Genomic DNA, 9,766 nt, shown 5'->3' on the forward strand with positions numbered 1-9,766 from the left:
ATCTCTAACCCCCAACACTTAAGCCTACACTATTGTTAACCTTAATAGGACCCTGGGAGCAAAAGAATGACACCCTGAGTAGCTGGAAAATATCACTGCAGGTGACCTAACCAATTCATTATCCACCCTCTCTGTGTTAATGAGTGAGATCTACTGTAGTGTTTGTGAAATGAAAGCCTGAACGCATTTGGATCTCCATGGATCATAACTAAACACCACTGCTCTGTACAGGTTCAGTTCTCCTAGGAACAAACTAGCAGAGAATCATCTGTAAATTAGCCTGCTAGCAGCAAGCTCTTCCTAGTGGCATCAGAAGGTGACCAGATGTTTAGGTTTTCACACAAGTTCAAGCAGCAATAAACATTTATATAGTTTGCTAAATGTGGACGGGACTTAGATTAAAAGACCTGTCCAGGTGCACAAAACCTTTGTTTTACTTTTTTCAATGGTATGTTTTCTAAAGAAATCTTAAGTGCATTTTAAAAGAAAGATCCTAAATGAAGTTGCTTCATGCAACCGGACAGAATCTATCAACAAAGTTAAATAATACATCTGTCAATCATTCATTTATCGATATATCTTTCTCAGTCCGTCCGTCCGTCCGTCCGTCTATCCATCCAGGGAAATACATTTTCAGTTGATGGAGGCCGAGCAATAGCAATAGGAATAATACACAAGTACTGTACAGTACACAGTTTCGAGCTAGTTAACAATAAATAAATAGCAGTTAGTAAACTGTAAACTTGATCATCCTGATGCTACATGATATTAAAGCCTTTTTTGTTGTTCGTTTGCAGGGCTTGAAATAGACTTGTTTAATCTTCCCATCAGTTAGTTCACAATTACACCAACCTAGGGCATTTCTGCTTTATTTTTTGGCAGCCAATGTGCATTAGGCAAATAAATCCAGTGTTTCTAAATCAGTGGGCCGAGTACCTCAAAGTGGATTATGAGATCAGAAATGGCATCTTTATGATGACACTGTCATCAACGGAGAACAACTGTAATAGTGTTTTTTTTAATAAATATGGTGGTTCTAAGGTCATATAAAAATCGGGTTGCAGCATCAGTCGAACTCATTCACGGCAATTGAAATATAATGGATTAAGACGTGATGTGCTTTCACAACTTATCCATTTTAGAAAGTAAAGCAGTTTAATGCCATTCCATTGCTGGAATTCTCCCTGCGATTTGTTCTTGTTCTGACACGGAACAATAACTCTTACCAGACCTGCTCCAGTGCCTTTTTAACGCTCAAGATTCCTCATGCTCAGACGGAGTTGGGCAAGGCAGCATTCTCTGGCAGTGGTCCAACTCATGGAATGAGCTTCACAAGTCATTAAAAATCTGTTCCTTACCATCATTTGGTCGGTTCAGAGCAATGTTTTTTAACACTTTTACTCGAGATGCCAGTTTTAATCAATTTATTTTGTGTGTGTATTTGTGTGTGCCCATCTGTGAGCATGTCTCCAGCACCGTTGGCCTGATGGTTGCGAAACTGTGCACGCATACTCCTTGGATGCCAGAGCAGAACCTCTGCCCCGAATTTTTCAGATCGGCCTGTCATAGCGCCACCAGGAGGCCAATTTTTGCTAAACACACACAGAGCACCTGGGGGCAGGCAGGGGCGGATTTAAGGATCTGGAGGCCCTAGGCGAACCAGAGAATGAGGCCCCAGGGCGGATGATAGCCCGCGAGCGAAGCGAAATTTTCATTATTGTTAGTCACATTTATTCAACATTGGGTTTGGACATAGGTTTCACTTAGAGCAAAGGTATTATAATATGTTACTCTCTACCTCCCCCTACAGGCTGGTATTATAATATGTTACTCTCTACCTCCCCCTACAGACTGGTATTATAATATGTTACTCTCTACCTCCCCCTACAGGCTGGTATTATAATATGTTACTCTCTACCTCCCCCTACAGGCTGGTATTATAATATGTTACTCTCTACCTCCCCCTACAGGCTGCTATTATAATGTTACTCTCTACCTCCCCCTACAGGCTGGTATTATAATGTTACTCTCTACCTCCCCCTACAGGCTGGTATTATAATGTTACTCTCTACCTCCCCCTACAGGCTGGTATTATAATGTTACTTTCTACCTCCCCCTACAGGCTGGTATTATAATATGTTACTCTCTACCTCCCCCTACAGGCTGGTATTATAATATGTTACTCTCTACCTCCCCTTATAGGCTGGTATTATAATGCTACTCTCTATCTCCCCCTACAGACTGGTATTATAATATGTTACTCTCTACCTCCCCCTACAGGCTGGTATTATATGTTACTCTCTACCTCCCCCTACAGGCTGGTATTATAATGTTACTCTGTACCTCCCCCTACAGGCTGGTATTATAATATGTTACTCTCTACCTCCCCCTACAGGCTGGTATTATAATATGTTACTCTCTAACTCCCCCTACAGGCTGGTATTATAATATGTTACTCTCTACCTCCCCCTACAGGCTGGTATTATAATATGTTACTCTACAAGTAACATATTATACAAGTCCTTGCGGTCTTGTTTCCATTGGGGTCCTTGGTATTCATTTCATAGACATATAGCAACTAAACAGTTCAAATATCAACACAAAATACAAAATAAATACAAACAAAACAAAAATGCAGAAAAAAGGGAAAAATTATTCTCTCTCCTTCATTTTGAGGGACATTGCAGGACTCAGGAGATAGTTTAGAACAGTGGTTCTCAAACCATTTCATGTCAAGGACCCCAACTTGACACTTATTAGCCCGCGGACCTCCCCATTTGAAAAGATATGACAGGGACCCCCCATAAGAGAAGATTTTTTACGGCTCTAGCAGTGATTCTCAACCATTTTAATTTCAAGGACCCCCAGTTTGACATGCATTAGGCTACGGACCCCCATTTAATGGCACTTCTATCTGATGGACCCCAATTTATATTGTAAAATCAATGTTATTTTAACTCTGGCGGGTCCATTTGGTTCCATTTGTACACACAGAGTAGTATCTAGCTTGCTTAACTCTCTCCACAATGGCATCAATTGTGCACTTTGATAAAAGGCATATAAGCTCATTTTGGATGTGCTTGCTGACATAGGCTCTAATTTCAGTTTCATCAAAGGTACTACTAGTACCTTTGTACTAGCATCTGCACTAGTTGACCCTTCACAGGACAATATTAAAACACTTCTATTAATATCACCAGCTATTATTTCTACACAAAAGCAAAGAGGGTAACAAGCAAAACATATAGTCTGCAGGGGTGATGCAACTTTGATGATGGAGAGGGCGACTATATTTACACACTCACTCCAGGGGTCACATTGCATAATGTCGGGCAGACACCTCTTATCTCCGTATTTATTTTTACTTTTTTCGTAAAATAATTCATCGCCATTCTATGTTACACAAAAGTAGCAAAAATAGCTGATCTACAAGCTCAAAACGTGTTGCAGTGTGACACGTTTTGAGCTTGTAGATCTACTATTTTTTTATTGGAATCCAGATAATTGTTTTGCTATTTTTTAATTGGAATCCTGAAAAGTAACATTTTTTTTTATTTCAAATGCATTTAGTTATGCTTATGTTAACTTTGTGAACTTAAAATACAAATACATTGGACATAAAAAAGACAATAGAATTATAATACTAGTAATTACTAATATAGACTGAAGTAATTAAAGCGGTCATGTTTGGGATTGTAACAGCTGAAATCAATAATATCAGTATTCCGATATTAACCTGTGGGCCACATTAAGTGAAGGTGGGGCCGCATGTGGCCCCCAGACCGCCAGTTGCCCATGTATGGTCTGTAGTAATGATAACGTGGGTGTTAACTCAACTATTCTACTATACAATTATCAGAATAGTAATTTGTTTGACGTCATAACTGCAATAGAACAGAATAACTCATTCAAAACACTGCTGACAGGATATTAAAGGGATAGTTCACCCAATTTGTTTTTCATTTTTTTATCAATTAGTCACCCCATGGAGACTTATATTCTCTTTTGTTTTTATCACATTCTAAGAAGTATTCCTAAGCCAATAGTTTGATGACCAGCAGACTGGTAGGCAATGGTGCCGGTAGGAGACACAAAGAGTCTCCTTTGTGTCTCCTACCGGAAACATTAGCATCTTTATTATTATCCTCAAATAATTACTGGCTCAGGAATGTGACAAACTGACAAAAACTTAAAAAATCTCCATGAATTCAATGCTTCATGGGGTGAGTAATCGATAGGAAAAAAGACTATCCCTTTAAGTGTTATTAAAAGCAAGTAGCCTACTCCAGGCTCGGGTGGCACAGTAAAGGTTTAACTATAAAGCTTTAAGTATAAAATAATGGTTGAAGTCATTGCAAATCAGCTCTGTTTGATTGTGGTTGAATGTTTTGTTTACGTACCTCATGGGGAGAAGACACTTAAAATGAATGAATATGCTCTGAAAATGCACACGGCCCACCCATATTAACCCATTAAGATTTGAGGCCCCATTCTACAATGTCTTCTAAATCCTAACAGTTTTATGAAAAACTTATGTTGCTATAATATCAGTGGTTCTCAAACATTTTCATGTCAAGGACCCCCAAAATGATATGTATTTGACCACGGACCATCTCAAAATATCTTTGTTTCAGGGACCCCCCAGAAGCACAGATCTTAGTTTAAAATGTTTGCTAAATATATATATATATACAAATTCAAATGTTGACCCTTCTCGTTCCAGGAGGTCTAATGTTGACCCTTCTGGTCACAGAAGGTCAAATATTGACTGCTGTTCATAATCACTGGAACCTTCATGAGCTCTTATCTTATTACTTCATGTGTGTGGTGCTGTTGAACAATGCAATAAAATGTATTTAATTAAAACAAGGATGCTCTCTTTAAATTCATTCCTACAGCATGCAAACAACTCTATTTTACTTCATGATGATTGTGTCCATCAAACAAATTCAGATTCATGCAGTACCAAAGTATATAGTGCAAAACATAATTTATCATATTTAGTTTTTATTGTCAAAGTTAAAGAGTGTTCAGTCCTTCATACAGTCAGTACCTGAATCATGTGAAACTAGAAAAAGTGCTCCTCGGAGCACAGGTCTCCGCCAGGGCAGGTAGGTTAGTGTGGACCAGCAATGTTCGGAATTTGCCAATCAGGCTGGAATGTGACTTTCCAGCCTGAAAGTCACATTGCCCTTTAGTCACTTGACTAAAGAGATAATATATACAGATTTGTGTGATGTTTGTAGGAGTAATATAAAAAACATGTTTTGCAAAAATCGGCCTCCTGGTGGCGCTATAATAGGGCAATGTTGAAAGGGTGGCATTTGTTCCTCAATGTAGTGCGAATGTGCGTGCAAAGTTTCACCGCAATCGGATGCTGCGTTCATGATTTGTGGCATTTTGTTTAAAACAGGCCACTCCTGCAAACTTTAGATGTCAATCTTAGCCAATCAGGAGGGAATATGAAAAATGCACTCATTTTGCAGAAAAAAAAAAATCCTCATTGTGTGTGTGTGTGTGTGTGTGTGTGTGTGTGTGTGTGTGTGTGTGTGTGTGTGTGTGTGTGTGTGTGTGTGTGTGTCTGTGTGTGTGTGTGTGTGTGTGTGTGTGTGTGTGTGTGTGTGTGTGTGTGTGTGTATGCATGCGTGTGTATGTGTTGTGCGTGTATATGTGTTGTGCGTGTATGTGTTGTGCGTGTATGCATGCGTGTGTATATGTGTTGTGCGTGTATGTGTGTGTGTTTTGGTACGTGTTCAGGTATGTGTGTGCGTGTATTTGCTTCGGGACAGCCCGGCGTCACAAAAAATATTCTAAAAACAATTAAAGCATTTGCGCCACTTTCTAATATTTTTAGTTAATTCTAGCAGGATGTTCTCTCAATACCTTCAAAAGTTCAGCATTTTCCCGATAAGCCAAAGTACTTTTTAACCCTTTACAAAACAACAACTTCTGCAATTTTACCAACACGACAGCCTTTTGCCACAAACATTCTTCTAAAAACAATTACAGCATTAGCGCCATGACCATCTTCTAATATTTTTTGTTAAATCTAGCAGTATGTTCTCTCAATACCTTCAAAAGTTCAGCATTCTCCCAAAAAGCCAAAGTACTTTTTAACCTTTTACAAAACATCAACTTCTGCAATTTTTCCAACACAACAACCTTTTGCCACACAAACAATCGTATATAAAAACAATTACAGCATTAGCGCCAGCTTCTAATATTTTTAGTTAATTATAGCAGTATGTTCTCTCAATACCTTCAAAAGTTCAGCATTCTCCCGATAAGCCAAAGCACTTTTTAACCCTTTACAAAACAACAACTTCTGCAATTTTTTCCAACACGACAGTATTTTCATTATTCCACACTCCCAAACAACTTCTATTATTCTTATTTAAATCCCAGTACTATATACTCTTATAGTTCTCAACATTACAACACTTATCAAACCCCCAATCATTCTTTTTAAGCCTCATAAAACAAACATGTGTGTGTTATGTTCAACTCAACCGCCCAACTGCTCTGTGCAACTTTCTCCCATTGGTTCATTCACATGTCACCAGGAAACACTTGTGCGTACGTGCGTGCGTGCGTGTGTGTGTGTGTGTGTGTGTGTGTGTGTGTGTGTGTGTGCGTGCGTGCGTGCGTGTGTGTGTGTGTGTGTGTGTGTGTGTGTGTGTGTGTGTGTGTGTGTGTGTGCCGAGGCTGTGTCCTCAGCTGAACTCTATCAGACAACATCATATTTCTGCCCTGTTGACTTCATTAACCTTGACATCTCTCCTTGTGTTTTATAACTATTTATTATCATACAATCGTGTATATATATGTTTTAACAGTTACAGGCAAACAGTATGTATATCAAAAACCTATGGGGCCTTCCAATAGACTTTGGATGCCAATTTTGGAAAGGAATAGGAAACAATTTGGAAGTTATGCATTTAGCAGACACTCTTTTTTACAGCAAACAAGGTAGACACATACATCACATGTAGAGAGACAGTGTAGTGTCTCAGTAAACAAGGTAAACACATACATCACATGTAGAGAGACAGTGTAGTGTCTCAGTAAACAAGGTAAACACATACATCACATGTAGAGAGACAGTGTAGTGTCTCAGTAAACAAGGTAAACACATACATCACATGCAGAGAGACAGTGTAGTTTCTCAGTAAACAAGGTACACATACATCACATGTAGAGAGACAGTGTAGTGTCTCAGTAAACAAGGTAAACACATACATCACATGCAGAGAGACAGTGTAGTGTCTCAGTAAACTAGGTAAACACATACATCACATGCAGAGAGACAGTGTAGTGTCTCAGTAAACAAGGTAAACACATGCATCACATGTAGAGAGACAGTGTAGTGTCTCAGTAAACAAGGTAAACACATACATCACATGCAGAGAGACAGTGTAGTGTCTCAGTAAACTAGGTAAACACATACATCACATGCAGAGAGACAGTGTAGTGTCTCAGTAAACAAGGTAAACACATACATCACATGCAGAGAGACAGTGTAGTGTCTCAGTAAACAAGGTACAGTAAACACATACATCACATGTAGAGAGACAGTGTAGTGTCTCAGTAAACAAGGTAAACACATGCATCACATGTAGAGAGACAGTGTAGTGTCTCAGTAAACAAGGTAAACACATACATCACATGCAGAGAGACAGTGTAGTGTCTCAGTAAACAAGGTAAACACATGCATCACATGTAGAGAGACAGTGTAGTGTCTCAGTAAACAAGGTAAACACATACATCACATGTAGAGTAGCCTTGATCTCCAGAATTGTATTGTTTAGTTTTGCTAAAAAGTAAAAGCCTAGAGGAACGCGTCGGTGTACACGGTATAGGAAGTGTTTAGTTTCCCCAACCAACCAGAGTGCAGTGGGCGTCGCTCGTAATGTTGTGTTAACGGGGCGGGGGTTGACGGACAGATTGGTGAACCAATGGGATCAGGCGCAATCTCTCTTCGCCTCTATACACCCGCCCCTCTATACACGAAATCAGGAGCGTTGGTGCAGCCTACATGTAGAGAGACAGTGTAGTGTCTCAGTAAACAAGATAAACACATACATCACATGTAGACACACAGAACCTGGCGTCTGTGGAAGAAATAAGCAACCAGCGTCATCTCGTTCTGCACGAACGGTAGCTCGTTCGCGACATTCAGTGCATGTTTGAGTATCATGAGACTCCACGATGAGCAGTAGTAGAGAAAAAAACTAACTTTGCATCGGTTATAATAGACGATTTTCACTCTTACACAGGCTCCCATTATGCCAACGGAGGGGGTCTACAGACTGGACGACAGGGGACTCTCTGGATTAACTCAACGTCCCTTTCAATGATGGTGAGTGATTAGCGACATCAAAGATATCACTTAAAATGTCCGGATCTCTCCTTTAACTGTGTTTTTGGAGAACCCAATTTATAGAAATGCTCTTCCTTTGATATAACATCTTCAAGGTGGTGGTGGACATCATTTAGTATGTAAAAGTATATTCCTTGCCACCCCAGGTCACATTTACATAGCATGTGCAGCATTTCTCAAACGAAGAACAAGTGATCAATCACAGAGACAATGGCCCCGCTTCATTATGCTGGTCGTAAATATGGGGTAAATAAAGTTCGTAAAGGAGGTCGTATTTTTGGTACTCACAAACTGACGTGCAATTCACAAAGGGGTTTGTATATCCCAGAGACGTGCGTATGACCAGGTGTAGGACCTGATTAATCTTGAAGTCTGCATCCAACAGCATCCAACTTTAACGTCACTTTACGGCACAGTGTTGCCATGTCCGCTTATTATAAGCGAATTTGGGCTTATTTTTCTGTAAAGTTGCTAAATATTGGTAGCTGTGGGGTGCGTTTTTGGGGGCTTGTTTCTAAAGTGTAGTTGATTATTTGGGCTTGCTTCACAATTGTTCAATTATTTTAACCGGTGGTTCTCAAATATTTTCATGTCATGGACCCCCAAGTTAATTATTAGGCTAATGCCACTTGAACATTTTCAAATCAGCCTCATGCTGGCGCTATAACAGGCCGATTCGTGGTTTTACCTAAAACTGCACGATCTGTGTAAAACTTTGTATGTGCACTCCCTAGAGGCCAAGGAAAAACCTTTGCCCTGCATTTTTCACATCTGCCTTTTATAGCGACACCAGGAGGCCGACTTATATAAAACACATTTTTTGCTATTACTCCTTTCACGCAAATCGGTAGAAATGATCTCTATATTGATTGATTTTAAAATTATTTTAATAGTTTATAAAGCTCTAAATGGTCTGGCACCTTCCTACCTCTCTGACTGCCTAGAGAGATATGTTCCAAACCGGGCCCTCAGGTCTTTAAGTGCTGACCTGCTCGAGGTGCCTACAATGACATATAAAAAATACGGTGAAGCAGCATTCTGCTTTTACGGACCGACAGTGTGGAATAAACTCCCATTACACTTAAGACAGGCAGCCTCTGTCGATAGCTTTAAAGCACAGCTCAAGACCTATTACTTCACTCTTGCTTTTAGCTGATTCTTTGGTTGATTTTTAATTCCTCACTGTATTGCCTATTTTAATGTTGTTTTATGCCTTTGCTTTTATTTTATTTAATTTTTGTTTGCTTTATTGTTAAATTGGTTCTAACTGTAATTGTATTCTTGCTCTGTAAAGCACTTTGAGCTGCATTTCATGTCATGAAAGGTGCTATACAAATAAAGTTTATTATTATTATTATTATTATTATAGTCATGTGAAATCTGTTA

This window comes from Gymnoscopelus braueri (genome assembly GCF_963280865.1).
Source record: "Gymnoscopelus braueri genome assembly, chromosome: 7".
Lineage (NCBI taxonomy): Eukaryota > Metazoa > Chordata > Actinopteri > Myctophiformes > Myctophidae > Gymnoscopelus > Gymnoscopelus braueri.